This window comes from Prionailurus bengalensis, chromosome B2, assembly GCF_016509475.1.
Source record: "Prionailurus bengalensis isolate Pbe53 chromosome B2, Fcat_Pben_1.1_paternal_pri, whole genome shotgun sequence".
In the NCBI taxonomy this organism is placed as follows: Eukaryota; Metazoa; Chordata; class Mammalia; order Carnivora; family Felidae; genus Prionailurus; species Prionailurus bengalensis.
Genome location: NC_057349.1, coordinates 43,786,705 through 43,804,422, shown reverse-complemented (window position 1 = coordinate 43,804,422; position 17,718 = coordinate 43,786,705). Strand labels below are relative to the sequence as shown.

The 17,718-nt window shown below is 42.0% G+C and overlaps 1 protein-coding gene across 3 annotated transcripts in view; it reads left to right on the top strand.

Moving 5' to 3' along the window:
• RCAN2 (regulator of calcineurin 2) overlaps positions 1 to 17,718 on the top strand; it is a 274,441-nt gene that overhangs the window by 43,455 nt on the left and 213,268 nt on the right. The window lies entirely within an intron of this gene.

Sequence of the window (17,718 nt, the reverse complement as noted above, 5' to 3'; positions counted from 1 at the left end):
TCTCTGTCTTGTGGCTCATTTGTGATTGCGGTTTGGAAATTGTGGAAAATGTGTAGTTGGCTCTCTTCTGGGCATGCACAGCAGTAGAAAAGCCTACTCTGTGACCAACTAACTGTGACAAGGTTGTACATGTTGAATCAGATCTCATCCTCGGAGACCCATATGCCTGTCTAACAGAGCAAGTGGTGTTAGGAGTAGCGATTGCAGGAGATACCCCTTTAGGAAGCAGATGTTGTTACAACAAAAAAGTTTTATTTTCCTATTCTATTCCCTATTCCTATTTCCTATTCCTATTTCCCTATGCTGCCAAAACCATGATTTGCCTTTCTCAAAACGGCACAAGCTCTTTTTCACTCCTGCCCCTCCTGCAGTGGGATGAATGTTCCCAAAATAGCTGTGACCTGAGTCCTGCAGCCGTTATTGGGAAGGTAAGCTGGCTGGTCCTCTGTGTCTTGCTTTGCTCAGTGATACCACACAGGGTGGAAATGTTATGTGGGTGGTGAGAATCTGAAGCGAAAGTGGTTGATTTGAAATGATTGGGGAATGAGGTTGTCTGTGTACAAGTATCTTCCAGAAAATGAAGCTTCCCATTTTAAGACACAAGCTTGATTCAATGTAAGTGTTCTTGGAAATCAGAGTTAAATATTCTGCTTGGAGATCTTTTCAAAGTTCATTTTAGATTTCTCTGACCTTTCAAGTAGGGTGTCTGAATAGATTAAGCCTTCCCTGTGGATGTGGATTTCTAATTGTAATTATTATACTATGTTGTAAAACATGGGCAACATTTTTGGGGGGAAGGGACTCTTTTTCCTAAACTAAAGTTTATGCCTCTGTGTGAGACGTAAGAGTAGGATTTATTGATTGCCATTTTACGAATTGGGGCTGTTTTGCCAATTGCTGAACTCCAGTCTCCTTTGCCTGAAAACAATTACTGGAAATCTGTTTTTTTCTGGATTTTATTGGTTTTGTAAGCAATTCTGATAGCCTGGACGACTAGGAATTATTTCAAGCCATTTAAAGATAGTTTTATATTGATATTATTTTGGCGTTGAACATTGAAATGATAGGCTAAAAATAGCTTGAAATCCAAGGCCTTAGATGTGATCCCCTATTTAAAGTAAGAAAATGGCACATAGTCTCTTTGAAAGAAATTGGGAGCTTTGCTCTTGGATTATAATCAGTTTATAACACAGATTGTAATTTACTCAGAGCCAGTAATTTCTCTCCCCCCCCCCCCCGCCCCCGCCCTGACCCGGAAACCTACCTGACATTAACTATGAAACAAGATTCTGTGTTTTCTCATTCTATCATCTATTTGTCTAAATTAATCAACAATTGGATGGCTTTTCCTTAGAGGCCAAATGAGGATTTTGATTCTTTCCTGATTAAATATTTCTTGGTAGATTGGAACAGTCAGACCTAGGGAGGAGCTTATCTTATTTTGGAGTGTGCTTAAGCATGATTGATCTGCTGAACCAGGATTGGTTATGTAGAAAGACAGAAGTGTGGGGAGAGTTCACGGGGATTTTCCCACATCTATGCTGATGTTCTAATCGGAGAATGAATCACAGATTACAAAATATTTTCATTTAATTTGTGTACAAAGTTGGTACATTGCAGTTGGATCATAAGTATTTGGTTTTAAAATGACCTTGATAAAATATTGAATTGAAATCAACCAGATGTAGTTCAGCGGAACCAAATTAATCAAATTATTTAGACCATATTTTAATAGCCGAAGAGGTGAATTTTGTAATTGGCCGAAGTCTACGTAATTAGGCTTATTAAATCAGATGGAAAGTTTTCTACCTTGGTGCGATTTTATAGCCCCCATTTGAAGAAGAGAGTCTATAGGATGTCAAATTATCTGATCTAGATTCAGTTTTAACTACATACACATGGTTAAGGATGACAAAGCAAGATGATCAGATACCGATGAGGTAACAATAGCAAGGAGCCATGATCACGGGACACTAGAAAAAAAATGTGTTTGGGAACCTTGGGGCCCCCCATCTTCATTGCCACCTCTTTCTCTTTAACTTCCAGACCTTTATAGTCTTCCCTTTACCTCCATTGTTTCCCACTATCTTAATAAAACTCATGTATTTTGTATGCCGCTCTCTCAGGAAATTCTTTCCACAACGTGCAAAGTTCATGAATCTAAGTCACAAAGTCTGATGATCATTCTCCCTCCCAAAGGGTGGACAATTTGGGCACTGTGCAAAGTTGGTGAAGAGATATTTTTAGGTAGAGGGAAAAGAAACACGAAGCATTTCCAGCACCCTTATATTTGCCTGTGGACAAGGCTAGCCATGGTGATGTTCTAAAATACTTGGCCTTGGAAGATGCCTTCAGTAGCCTGGAGTTCTATCAGGGAGATAAGACATTGGAAATGGAGCTTAGTATTCATTTCAGAGATGCCGGTGGGTTGTTGGCAATATATGGAACTTGTTTTGGCAGAGCCCTTTCTTTCTTGGCACAGTCTACTTTCCAGTTCATTGTTTCTTGATATTGACGGACTACAGTTTAGATTGTTTCTTGCAGTTATTATAATGCATACATTTTAATTTCCTTAGCTGGCTAGGAATTAAAGCTTCTGCTTTCCTAACTGTCGTGTATGAGTCTTTCAGCAGTCTCTTCTCTGCTTTCCCACCTGTCTGAGACCGTTTTTCTGAGCCCTTTTCCTTTTTGAAGTAATTTGGAAACCACTAAATTGGGCTATTAACGTAGGTACCACCGTAGGATATGATCTTGTTATGCTAGTTTCTGTTTGTCCAAGTAATAAATATTCTGATAAGTTCATTTCTGCTATCCTCTGTATCCTATTCTGACACCTAAAGAACATTTTAAAAACAGCTTTGTGAAAATTGTTCACTCCGATTTTCTGTTAGGCAGAATTCCGCGAGATTGTATTTTGATTTGATGCTTTTGCACGGAGTGAGCACATATTTCAGAGTGGCTTGTTGTGGTCCAGATGGTTGAGATTTGTTTATATAACACAAAGGAAAACCGGAGCTGGAGGAAATTGGCATGTGAAACCAATAAATGCAGATTGCTGTTTGCGTGCTACAGCTTGAAGGATAAATATTTTTGTATGAAACACATTTAGAACTGGGATCTTCACAGCGTGCAACACCTAAAAGTTACTGGGGTTCATTTCCCTTTGGCATGCTCCCCTGGGTTGGCCTTTCTGGATCCAGCCGGGTTGCAAAAAGTCATCCTGAGGTAGGTGAGGCCGCAGGGGTATCCCGGGGGCTGCCCTGTGTCTGTACTGAAGACGGGTGAGGGTCTGCTCACTGGGACATGGGCACGCACTAGTAGCTAAAGGAGAGCAAGGAAACAACACCCACGAAACATTTCACCAAATTCAATTCAATAAGGAGAACCCTGACTTGATAATGGCCTCCAAAAATTATGAATTTATTCAGTTTAATGATGATGATGGTGATGATAACAGCAGCGAATACTTACATAGCATGTAGCAAGGTGCCAGGAGCTCTTCCAAATGCTTTATAAACATGAAAGCCTTTGATTGTCATGACAACCCTATGAGGGTGGTGCCTTTCCATTTCTCTACCTCCTGAGCATGTACCAGAATTGCATTCCCTGGAAACTCAGGCTACTTCTGCTCAATGTGGAAGCAGGAGTGACCTGTCATTTCCAGGATCGAGCATTTCATTACCAACGCTTGACCCTGAAAAATGTTCTTTTCATGCTGCCGGGGCAACTGGCATTGTTGGGAGTGCCTGCCCAGGCAGCGGGTTGTGGGGTGAGGAGAGTGAGGACGCAGAGCAGGGCCCATGAGGAGCCTGCAACATGACAAGAAAACAAAAAAGGCTTTGTTGCTTTAAACCACTGGGATTTGGGGGTTTGTTGTCCCGAGTGTAACTTTGTCTAAATAGACTGAATCTCATGGTTGGTACCATAAGTACAGGGCCTCTTGACTTTTAATTCTGGTTCATTACCCACCATACCTCAGCTTCTCTCAACTCTACCGCGGAAAGCAGATTCTAGAAATAAACTTGGCTATCCACCAGCATGAACATTCAGGTATGTTCATGTAAGGCAGAGAACTCAGGTAATTCAATAGCAAGATTCAAGCTAAACATAAATGCATTGAATCCAAATCACTCTTGTAGTTAAGCTGTGATACTCATATGAATAAAACCTGTTTTGTATGTCCGCTTATACTGACATTTTGTGTAACGTTTTTAGAAGTGGCTGATATATTGAGTAAGCCAAGTGAGTAAAAAAATTTAGAGATGTCTTAAGCACATTTGTTTTCATAACTACCCCTAGAGAAGAAGAGGGAGAGATAAAAGAAAATAAGTGAAAAGAAAAGAAAAAAGAAAATGAAAGCTCATAGGCAAAGCTTCGGAAGATCTTATGGAAGCCTGTAATGGTTCCCTGTAATGAGATGATTTAAGGCTGGTGAAAAAAAGTCATGCTAAGGATATGTAGCAAAGGCTAAACAAGAAGATGATTGTAGTTTAAGTGTCACCGAATATAGGTTGAAGAAAACAAGAAATGAAGTAAACTGTGGTGACCTGAGGGTGAGAAAATGATAACTGAGCATTTGTTTTAAATACTAAAGTGGATAGGGGTGCCTGGGTGGCTCAGTCGGTTAAGCATCCGACTCTTGGTTTCAGCTCATGATCTCGAGGTTTCTGGGTTCGAGCCCCGCTTTGGGCTCTGCCCTGGCAGCACGGAGCCTGCTTGAGATTCTCTGTCTCCCTCTCTCTCTACCCCTCCCCTACTCACATTGTCTCTGTCTCTCTCAAAAATAAATGAACGTAGGGGTGCCTGGGTGGTGCAGTCGGTTAAGCGTCCGACTTCAGCCAGGTCACGATCTCACGGTCCGTGAGTTCGAGCCCCGCGTCAGGCTCTGGGCTGATGGCTCGGAGCCTGGAGCCTGTTTCCGATTCTGTGTCTCCCTCTCTCTCTGCCCCTCCCCCGTTCATGCTCTGTCTCTCTCTGTCCCAAAAATAAATAAAAACATTAAAAAAAATTAAAAAAAAATAAATGAACTTACAAAAAAAATAACTAAAGCAGATAACAAATTAGATACCAAATATTCAAGGAATACTTTTGAGTCTCACCGTTTCTCTTGTGCTTTTCATCCCTGATAGGTGGAAGTGACATTTACGAATAGGTTTGTTGCTTTAAAGAAGGTTTTAAATTGTGAAAAAGACAGTGGATATCATTGTACTCAGTCAGGTATTCCCGTTTTCTCCTTTCTCTGGACGATGGCTGGGAACCATAATTAGTCACCGCTAATCACTCGGGGGCACCTGCCAGATGAGAGGCCCAGCGTGGGGCAGATTTGAAAGCTGCTGTAGGACAGTCCCTGGAACCTTAACCTTTCTTCAAGTGACTGAAATATTCCAGAGGCATATTTAGTGTCTTGCTTCGCCACAGCACTGAGTGACCCCCTGGGGCTCGAGCGCCTGACGAGCCACTCTAAATGCCCCACTTAGCTACCTGAAAATAATTGAGGCAGTGGAAAGAATTAAGCCTGATGCATACAGAGTTGAGAACATTTGGTTTCTGTGCCAAAGAGCAGGTGAGCATGTATTCTTGATGGCACCTGGGGAAAAATGGCTGCCATGTTCCAATTAGTCTGAGATAATATTGAAGAGGGACAGGGAGCTTTTTTCCCTTCTTGGAAAAATGAAGGTTCCTTGGAAGCCACTAATTTTGATTTCCACCAGAGCTGCTGCTGGCCTATCCAGTGACTCTGTGAATTATGAGAAGCTGCCCCCAGGGGCAGAGTCTTAGGGCATACTACCTGGGCCATGATGGGTGAATTTGAAAAAATGGTCCCCTCTTTCCCCAAGCTGAAGGAGTGAGTGAAGCCCTGAGCCGTTGTGGGTGGCTTGACAGGTGGAGGGCAAGCTTGATTCCATCCTCTACTTTCCTCCCAGGCCAGCAGCCTCTCAAAAATGCACAGAAGGCAAAACCATCACAGTGGCCCCGGTCAAGATGGATTATTTTTGGTTATTTCCAATTTAAAGGGTATGTAAATTGAAGGATAACTATTGAGTTATCACCTAAGAACCTCCTTTTTTAAGAGGCAGTTTCAGAGACGGAGCCCCGGGGAAGCCTGGCGAGGGAGCTTTATTGTTATTTTTTTCCTTGCTCTCACCAGCTGAAAATGGCATTGGCTTCACCCTGCTTTTGAGGCTGTTCTTGGTTCGGTGGTCTGAAACGCTGGACCCGTTCAGAGATAACCAGAGAAAGTCAGAGAGTTGGGACATGAACTTTAAAACAATACCAAGGTATCCTTCACAGCGGGTCTGACATTTAGCTCCATGGATGAGATCAGTGTGATACAGATGAGCTGAGTGCCAGTCCAATTAATACCATGTGATACTTGTTCTACGTTACTGCACTGCTTATACTTGGTTATTGTCTACTCATTTATGATTTTGTGCATACAGTGTTCAACCATACTTTCCTGCTTTTTGGGAAGAATGGATATATAGAAAGACAACCTGTGTAGTTCATTTTGTTAAGTTTGATCACTTTCCAGTGGTATTTTGGTAATGTATTTTGCTGGGGATGTTTTATCATACAGCACAACAACACATGTTTTAAATACAAACACTATAATCTCCACCCATGTTTTGAGGTGGAGACTTGATCAGATACAGGACATGGGTAAGACTTTTCATCAAACATGTTGAAATATATCTCGTATCTTGTTCAAAGCCTACACTCCCCCCCGCATACTTGTAGCTATTACTAACTCCAGATTATTTAGTATATTATTATGCATAGAGTGCACTGCCTTATATGATGGTCTGGTCTCCAACTCCAGCTGGAGGATTGCAAGTATCTTGAAGGCAATAGTGCAAAGCTCATCATTCTTCTGTATCCTGTAAAGTCCCCCACGGTCCTAGATATAACACGGGCACTTCCAGAGAGACAGAAGGGCCCTGTGAGAGGATTTGGGCTACCCAGAAGCTCTTGGGTCCAAATCCTGCTGCTACCGCAGACTAGTTATGTGATCTTGGTTAACTTCACTTCTCTGAATCTCAGTTCTCTCTTTTATAAAACGGGGTTGACTGTACCTTCCATGTAGGTTTGTTATGTGATTAAATGAGATGAAATGCTTAGAGGAGGGGGCACAACACTGGGTCTTCTTGGTAAACATTGCTTCCCTTTCTCATTCTCTTTCATTCCTGTCCCCATCACCCAAGGCTGTGACCATCCATCTCTGGTTCAAGGAAGGAAAGAGCCCTCCTAAAATCATGTGTTTAGATGGCACATGTACTGTGGAAGTAGGAAGAAAGGCTTGATTTAGCCAGTCTTGGCTAACAAAGTTGTACCCCCCATATCACAGCCTTGGGCTCTTGAAATTTTAATTTCAGTCTTGGCTGCATGAAAACTGTTTCTGTGTTGGTTTTAAGATACATGTTGTTCACGGTTCCCCAAATAAGAGTCATGTGTTATGTTTTGTCTAGAATATACTACCAAGAAAACTTTGTTTACCTTGGGGAACTGGTATTTTTCTCACTAGGACGATTATGTAACTTACATGTTTGTTTGTTTGTTTTTCTTGGCTTCCAGGAAGCTCAAACTAAGAATTAATACTCAATCAAGGCCCGTCTCTTGATTCTTAATGGTCTTGATATGCTGTTTCTTTTGTAGTAACCTAATTATGTATATGTATAATTCAAGAAAACTTGCTGAATTATCTAATCAAACTTTGCTCATATTTTTATGGGAAGTTTAACAATCATCTTTCAATATATAAGGAGGCTGGCCAGGAGTCACTGATGGTATATTTTGCAGATGTTTAAAGTTCCCCTATGAGTAGGAAAAAAATGACCTAAATTAGTAGATTATATATTTTTATTTTATTTTCAAAAAAAAATTTTAATGTTTATTTATTTTTGAGAGAGAGGCAGACTGCAAGTGGGGGAGGGCAGAGAGAGAGGGAGACACAGAATCCGAAGCAGGCTCCAGTCTCCGAGCTGTCAGCACAGAGCCCGATGCAGGGCTCGAATTCACAAACTGTGAGACCATGACCTGAGCCGATGTCAGATGCCCAACAGACTGAGCCACCCAGGCACCCCTAGAAGTGTATTTTAAATTTATCACTATGTAGATGACGTTCAGAGCTTTGCAAGGGGCATAGAAGTCAAGAGTTTAGCTCTTCAAATAGCTTCTTTCAAAATTTTCAGAGAAATGAGTCTTCAATATTGGAAATTTGGCACTGATAACTAGTTTTCATTAAAGCTAAATATGGGAGTCAGGAGGGTGGGGTCATCACGATTTAGAAAGAGGAAGAGAAGGTGAGCATACATGTGGGTTCCTGGCCCTGCTCTTGGTCTGCTTCCTTGTTAACACCTGGGTTCTCAGCTGCAGTGGAATTGTCTTTCCCCTAAAGAAACTTCTCTGAGTTTACATATCTAAGCAACTGTGGTCTCTTCCAAAAGGACTCCTCTTTGGGCATCACTGATAGCGCGTTCTTCGCAATGTTGCGAGTGGTGCAAAGCCTTTGTGGATTGGAAGTTGTGGAAACAAACAAATCGCTCAGAGCCGTGTATGGTGATTCAGGGCGGGTAACCAGGCCTCGTAAAATAATTTTTATTTAAAAACAACACACACAAAATGCCATCATGAAAAAGAGCTGCGAAACCATGGGAATGATTTTCTTTTGGAGGTTGGGAACTGACTTTGGGGAATTCCAGAAATAAACCATGAAGGCATTGCTACCGCAAGGTCACCTTTTGGAAAACGAAACAGTTGTAGACCTAGTGGATTACATAGGATGCAGATTTTTTTTATTGTATCTGTTTATAAGGCACCCTGACTCGCAAACCTGTCTCTTGCTTGCTTGCTTGCTGAACAGAGCAAGCCTTAAGAACAAATACATTGTGGTGTGAGGAACATCCCGTTCCCAAGTACCTCCTGCTGTGCTCTTAGAGTCTTACGGACTCGAAGATTATTTTCTAATCAAGAATTCCCTTTTCAGTGAACCTACCCCTAGGGTACACTACATCCTAAGATATACTTAAGATATATCCTAAGGTGTATAATCTACATACCCAGGGAAGGGCAGTGACTCATACATATACTGGCAAGGGGAGAGAGTACTGCGTTAATCAGACTACTCAATCCAGCCATCAAGCTTAACAATTATTGAAAATCTTCCATGTCCCGTGCCCTTGGCACCGAGAGTACAAAGACGAGCGAGGTGCCAGCCCTCACGAAGCTTAATGTTTCCCGGCGTGTGATAATTATAGGACACGTCAGGTGACGTGAGAGATGGAAGTGGACGCAACACATACACAAGCCCAGGGAACGGGCATGCCTAAGAGGGGAGGGAGAAGGCTCTGCGATATGTTTTTGTTTTTTTATTTTGAGCCTATACCTTGACCCTATACAACAGTCTCCAAGTGGACCCATCCTTCGCCATGCAGTGCGCTGGCTGGGGTGACCCGAGGACAGATTTTTCAGCCCGCCTCTTGTGTAATCAGCATTGTTGTCCTGTCCCACAGGCCCTGTTTTGAAAGGACATCTGACGTGTGTTGGGTGGCAGAGGGAAAGAACTGCCTCTGACTTTGGCAGGGGCTTCTTCCCCGAGTAAACCGGGCCACGGTGACAGGCGATGCATGGATGGAACATTCCATATGTGACCCACGTGTCCTAATTTTCTCCTTCAGTGTGTGAAATTTTTGCTTTCCTCGGAAGGTGAGCTGTGAGCTTGCTTATTTTAAAAACTGCACCCTGTGAGGAGAGAGGGTGTTCTTGGACAACATTACGTCATTGAAGCCTCTAGGTGTTGAGTCATCATTATTTTTAGGCAACTCCATGCTTTTTTTGGTTGTTCTAAGAATAGCCCCTGTGTCTGGACTCTACAGAAAGTCACCTCAATAAAGATCCTGTCACCACTCCACAGTCGGGATGGAATGCTTTCTTAATTGCCAGATTCAGGGCACACTCTTCAGCACTTTACCTCCCAAACATTCCACGTTTTGAGGTTTTCTATAGTCGACATGATGACTTTGTCAGGAGCTGTCCCTTGAATTTGTTCAGCCCTTTGTCAGACGTACATATTGTCGTGAATAACACCAGGCACGGCAGAGTCAAATGCCTTCCTTCCGTAAGGGCTCCGTGTTGCCTGCACTCGATGCCCATTCGGTTTGTGAATTCCTTCACCCGTGACTTTACCCAGTTTTTAAACATTTCAAGACATATTTCCATGCCTTGTATTTTGTGGGTTGAGTAAAATCTAGATCCCTCACATTGGGAGCGGGGTAGAGGGTGCTTACCATTGGCATCCACACAGGATCAACTGAAAGCAGCCAAAATAAATGTTTTTATAGCCTGTTAAACTAAATAAGCATATAAATTGTAAACCATATTAGAACTTGATGACAGGGCAATAAAAAGGACCGAGCAAGCTTAGAAATGGAACTTTGTGGGTCAATATAGAGACTGGTTTTCCCATTGCCTATTCAGAGCATATACCCAAGTATGATCAATTTATTTTATGTGGCACTTTTAAGCCCATAGGAGTACTAATGGCTTGTGAGCCGAGCCAAATGCTATTCTAACTGAAGCATAAAGGGAAGCAACTGCTTGGAATAAAATGAGGCAGTTGTTTAATATTATGGTACAGGACACCGCTTGTGTCTGGAGGTGACAGGGCAGTCACGTGATCTGCGTCTACGCGTAGCTGACAGGGCCAGTGATGGTGCGGTGGGCTTGCTGGGAAGACAGCTTTGTTTTGAGCCATAGGCACCCTGACAGGGTCGGTTCTTCTTTTGTTTTTGTCAAAACCCCTCCCCACGGGGGCCATCCTGTCTCTAGAGAAATAGCATAGCATAGTGACTAAGAGAGAGGAGCTCAAGCGTTGATTAGCCTGGTCTAAACGCCAGTTCCACTGCTTGTCACTTGTGTGACCATGGGCAGTGTATTGGTCCTTTGCAGGCCTCGGTGTCTTCACCTGTAAAATAGCATAAGTAGTGTTTTTTACCTTATAGGGGTGTTATGAAGACCTAAGTGATAAAGTCCACCATGCCTTGATCATAGCAACTGAAAATGTCAGCTAGTAATAGTAATTTCTGCCCATCAGTCAGATCTTTTGCATTTGGCATCATTGTTTTTTTTTCATGTTTATTTTTGAGAGAGAGACACACACACACACAGAGCATGAGCAGGGGAGGGCCAGAGAGAGAGGGAGACACAGAATCCGAAGCAGGCTCCGGGCTCCGAGCTGTCGGCACAGAGCCCGATGCGGGGCTCGAACTCACAGACCGTGAGATCATGACCTGAGCCGAAGTCGGACGCTCAACCGACTGAGCTACCCAGGCACCCCTATAGTTGGCATCATTTAAAACTCATAGGACTTTTTTGCTTCCTTTGGCTTACGGTTGTTGCCTAACTCATCAAAGAGCAGTAGTCAGCCTGCCTTGACTATTCCCTCTACCTCCGGAAGAGCTTCTGAATCAAGGTCAGGGGTAAACAAGACGACTTTCTTTTGCAATCTGAACAAATAAATACCAGTTTATTCACAAGAACCAGCCCAGAGAAATGATCATTTGCAATCTGTCCTACATACAGTGTCTTGAACAGCCATACATGACTCTATTGCACCAGTAAATTGCCAGTACTTACTAGAAAGCTCCATTTTCCTTAATGTTGAATGTAACGTTAAAAAGACTAGTTATAGTCATTTGGCAATCCCATTTATATACTTCAATATGAAGCCTGATGTGTACTGGGCTTTATGTTACGGTCTGAACAACGTCCTTAGAAGTTTCTTGAAAAGACGAGTTTTGCCTTCATGTTTTTCTTTCCTTTTGGGCTATCTTTTCATCTGTTTCCAGAGAAAACTTGATGGATTGGTCAACCGAGCCTTCTTTGTGAGTAATTAAAGTCATTTCAAATTTTCATTGCAGGAAACAAAAGTCTATTGAATACAAGATATTTTTCTTTGCTGGTGTTTCATCCTCATTTGTACCAAATTTCGAGTATGTGGTAATTGCGATCGGCAATTTAAGCGGGCCCAACTAGGGATTAACATTTACATTAGAAAGAGTAGGTAAATGAGAAAATCTGAATATGATTTTTTTTCATATTCATTAAGTATTTTAAGAGTTTTGCTTAGAAGATTCTGTACTTAATGCAAGCATATTTTTCGGAATAAAATAGTGCAGGAAACATCATAACAAAACAGATGAATGAAAAGTGGCTTCTGTGGGAGAAAAACATCATTACAGAGAGAATTTACATTTGTATGAATGACTTTGTTACACTTAAAGAAACGATTTAAAAAAAAATTCTTTCGGGATGCCTGGGTCGCTCAGTGGGTTAAGCGTCCAGCTCTTGATTTTAGCTGAGGTCATGCTCTCATGGTTTGTGAGATTGAGCCTCATTGTTGGGCTGTGCACTGACAGTGTGGAAGCTGGTCGGGATTCTCTCTCTCCCCTCTCTCTCTGCCCCTCTTTCACTCGCGTTCTCTCTCTTTCTCTCCTAAAATAAAGAAATAAACATTTAAAAAATAGTTCTTTAGAGAACCCAATGCAATTGATGTAGATAGAATGATAGTTAATGCCATTTATGGTAACTCTTAAAATCTCCTTTGGCACATGTTGTTATTCCTGTAACGCTGATTATTGTTTGGCACAGATAAGGTGTGAGGATTTATATTCTGATCTATACAGAAATCTCATCATTAGTAAATAATGCATTGTAACAACATATTTGATCGTCAGAGATTTTGTTGCCAGGAATAGATGTCATCGGGGAGGCCCAGAGCCATGGTCTGATCTAGTTCAGGGTCTCTCCACTTTGTCACTGTTGATATTCTGAACTGGTAATCCTTTGTGTGGGGGCTGCCCTGTGCATTGTAGGATGTTCAGTAGCATCCCTGGCCTCTCTTCCCACTAGATGCCGCTAGCATCCCCCACCACGGCTTGACAGCCAAAAAACGTCCCCAGACTTTGCCCAATGTCCCCTGGGAAGCAGAATCACCCTGGTTTGAGAAGCACTGGTCTAGCTGATAGTTTCTAACCACAGATTCGAAGAACTGCCTGGGCATTTTTTTAATACCAATTCTGGCACCTCATCTCACAGGATGAGAATCTCCGGGGGTGAGTTCCTAGAAACAGCACCGAAAGAAAAAGTTATAATCCAAGTCTTTACCTATCGTTCTGAGTTCTGTTCTTTCCCTCATTCCAAATGAGGCTGAAATTCCTCAAGTTTTCTCTTTACAAACCTCAGTCAGTCACTGGCTTGGTAACATGGAGGCTTCCATAAGGCAGCCGTCTGAGAAGTCCTCCCTTCGTTCCCAAAAACGCTCTTTTGTGAGATCACTCAAGAGTGTTTCTCCTCCGACCACAGGATACCTGTTCTTGGTTGACTGACTGACACCTCTCCCTGGCTGCCGCCATTACGGCCCCCACATTCGGGATGCCAGAAATCATGGCATTCAGGCCAATGAAGATTTTTGAGAGAACTTGTTGAGTTATCATCGGCATCACTGGTGTCACGGGTACCAAGTACCCATGTGGTTGGGCTTAGCACTTTTATAATTTTGGCATGTATTTGGCAGGCCAGGAAGAGCAGCCGGACCGCGTGTGTGGGTCAGGCGTGTGGTGTGAATGGAGCTTGAAGAAAGGTGAGGCTGAGATCATGGATAATCAGCCCCTTGGTCAGCTGAGGGAAATTTTAAGGTCCTGAAGATAGATTAGTGACCATATGAGAGTCACACGAAAGTCTTGGGTTTTAGAGGTAGGCCATGTTATTAGTGCCATTTTATAGTTACATGGGTGGTATGTTGAAGTGAGCTCTCACCGGCTTAGTGGATTGTGAACAGCGCTTAACAGCACGGCTGAAAATTGGCCATGGGAGTGTTTACACCAAGGAAATGAGCAAGCTCTAGAAATCACATGTGTTTGTTTTCCTACAGTCTTAGTTTCCTATAGCTGCTGTAACAAATTATACAAACATAGTTTTCAACTCTGTAAAAACGGCCGTTACGATTTGGTATTGTATACGTGATGATTATTATTGCTTACCTCCATTTTTATGACACACAGAGTTGCAGAAGTTAGTTACTCACCCAAAGCCGTCTTGAGAACGCTCATAATTTAGGACTTTCTTTTTTTTTATTACAATGTTTATATATTTTTGAGAGAGACAGAGAGAGAGGGGGACAGAGGATCTGAAGCGTGCTCTGGGCTGACAGCTGGGAGCCCAGTGCAGGCCTCAAACTCTTGAACCATGAGATTAAGACCCGAGCCGAAATTGAATGCTTAACTGACCTAGGCGCCCCATTTAGGACTTTCTTAATTGGTGAGCAAAGATGGGTTTTTTCCCCCCTCAAAAGTAAAACAACCAGTACTTAAAATCCAGGGATAATGTTCAAAATGTTATGGAGAGCATGCCATTTTCTCAGTTTTATACCACTTTTTGACTATTAATAGAGCAGAATGACATATATATCTCTTAAGCATAAGTGGTGAAAGGACAAAATTAAACCAGCCTCCTCAACGACATTATTTATTATCACAATGAACAATTTTTGTATTGCACTTAGTACCTTGAGTACATTATCAGCTCCGTAATTATGGCGCTAGTTGAGTCAATGAACCCATTGGCCAAATTTGCCGCTAATTGGTGACTTCCAAGTTTCTTGTGCGGCATTGTTTTTAAAGATGTGGATGGCTTTTGATGAAGCACCCCATTGTTTTTAAAGACGTGGATGGCTTTTGATGAAGCACCCAAAATAAGTAGCACCAGAAGATGAAATTAACACTCGTACAAATTAGTTGTTATGGTGAATTAGCTTTCATACGCTGATGCAGAGTGCAGTTATAAATTTTAAGTACAGCTTATAAACCGTCTTGAAAAACAACAGTGTGTAATTCATTAGGGGGAAAGCGGAATAGCAGTAACTGAGAGAATTTATTACAAGCCTTCCGTCTCAGTCCCAACATTTTTGTCTCCATGTTCGGCCGTCCACATATCTAATTTTGAACCCAAGGGCCATGATTTTGACATATAAACACACAGATGTTGCTTGTGATAAAAAGTCAATAAATACCAGGGTGTTTTTCTTTCCTATTTTGATCAGAGATGATGTACTGTTACTCTGATACTGTGAAAGTAGAAATCTGTTCTAGTACTAATTACACTTTGAAACGATGGATGGAGCATTGGGCCGGGTGAATCGGTGGACACTCTAGGGCATTTTTCCCCTTTTTATCTTTAACTTTTGAATCAATGTTGGGTTGAAATTAAAAGAGGCCAGTGAATAAATGGCTCGCTGCTCTTTTATTTATGCGAGGGCTTTAATGTGTGTGCTTTTTGTGGATTTCGAGAGCAATTTTAGTAATATGACATGAGTCGCTTCGATGGTCCCTAGGACAAATATTTTTAAGTTCTTCTAAATACCTGAGAGCACCATGAAGGCACATGAATCACTGCCAGCATTTCAATGTTGTTGAGTGCCATCCAGGACAAGGAGTTGGCTTTTTAGGGTTGTTTTCTCTGAGAGAATTCATTGAGGACTGATATGTATTAACTCATACCTTTGGTATATTGTTATTTTTTTCTCTAGAGGTTTTCATTGACATTTAAAAGCAAGCAGTTTTTCTTTTTAAATAAGGAGCTGCCATGATATCTAAAGTTCAAACAAGACAATAAAAGTGTGTGTATATATGTGTGCGTGTATGTCTGTATCCGTCTATTATCTATCAGTATCTATAGATGGACATATAGATACATAGAAGTGTATAGATAGGTATAGATATAGATATACACACACACATATAATTCTGGGAAGACTGTTAATAAGAAGAAAATCATTTAGCTGTTGCCTGAACTTTCCAGCAAAAGTTCCTCCAAGAGCACCTCTCACTTCCACAGTCTGTTTCTGCCTTCATTCATTAATTATTTACACCAGCCATATTCTTCTCTGCCAGAGATCATTTTCCTGATTGATGGCATCTGGAGCCCTCTACACAAAAGTATTTTAAAGGCTGTGTCAGGGAAGATGACTTTTTCTTTTTCCTCATCCCTCAATATTTAATAACTCTTAGACCCTCCAGCTAACAGGCTCCCTTAGTTCCCTTCTCTGTTGTTTCCTACTAAACACAAATGCGCTGTGAATTTGCTATTGCCCATCTCTTTAAAGAAAGCAACCTTTTTTCTCAGTCAGAATCAATAACGGGGAAACCACACCTAGTGAGTGATAAGGGGTTGCAAATACAAACTCGCCATGAGAAGGCCAGTTTTAAACCACATTAGGGGGGACTAGATGGATTGAGTTCAATTATAAATGTGAATGAATATATTCCTTTCGTCTCTTTATTTTCCTCCTAAGCAATTTTCATCCAAATTGCTACCTACACCCTAATTAATAACTGCCAAAATTCCTCCCTGATCCAAACCACCTTCCTGAGCCAGGTATCTGGTAGCTCTCGGAACTACCCTGAGTTCTTGGAAGTCAGGAGATTCCGAACTCAACTCTTGCCCTTTGCGATAACCATGTTTCCCTCCACTGTTCCCTGCATTCCTGACCCGGAGGTCCCTTCACCCAGTTCTTCAAATGAGCGACTCTCCTCTCCCTCACCCCCACATCAACAGCTAATACTGGTGATTCTACTTCTGTCCAGTTTGACCGTTTTCTATCATCCCTGGTCCAAGTATCTTCCATCTGGACCGTTGCCATTGCGTCTTTCCTCCTCTCTGACTAGCTCCCTCTTGCTGTTCTTCAGTGCGTTTCACTTTGTACAGACTCTTTGATCTGTTGTTGTTAACTGTGTCACATCTCAAGTCTGATGTGTGTGCAACTCGCCAAAGGCTTACCATCTCCTTGAGGACAAGGAAATGATCCTTTAATCCATAGTATGCTTGGCTTGGCCATCGGGCCCCGCCCACGTCAAAGCTTTTCCTTCACATCCTTGTCCCATGGGCTCTCTGCCTTCTTTCAGTTGTCAAGAGTTGTCCTGTCCCCAGGGCCTTTGCACATGCTGCTGCTTCTGCCAGCATCTGTCATGTACACCTCTATCCCTACCCTTCCCGTGCCAGCCCCAGACCTCATTAATCCCTCCGTTATGCATCTTCATAGTGTGTCGTATCTTTCCTTCAGAGTGTTCATCTCACCATGAATGAGCCATCTATTTATTTATAAGATTGTTAACTAAAATCTAGGGCCCATGAGAGAAACATGTCTCCCTTATTTGCCATTTTCCAGCACTTAGCACAGTGCCTGGCACACACGTATGCATTGGAGAAATGAACATGTGATACTTTTTATATTTTCGATAGGAAATACTACAAAGGACTTCACCTGAGTTATTTCATTTGACTCCTACGGCAAAGATGTGAGCTAGAAGATGTGGAGTGCTACAGTCGTTTGCCAGCATTCACAGAGAAGTGGCATAATCAGGGCTTGAACCATGTCTTTTGTCTCTAAAACCAGATCTTCCTGTTGTAGCAAGTTTCCTCTTAAGCGGCGTGTTCAGGTTATACCCCATAGAAATGTTCCTGCCATTCTGTTATTCATTTATGTTTTGTGTACTGTGTTCCCCTATACTGAATGGAATGCTTTCAGGACAGTTCCATAATGGATTCTGGTTTCTATCATCTTGGGTCATCATGGTTTCTGCCTATTATTCATACTGTGGTTTGCTCTTTAAAATAATTATAAATCTAATTTATATTGTATTACAAAATCTAATTTATATTGTATTA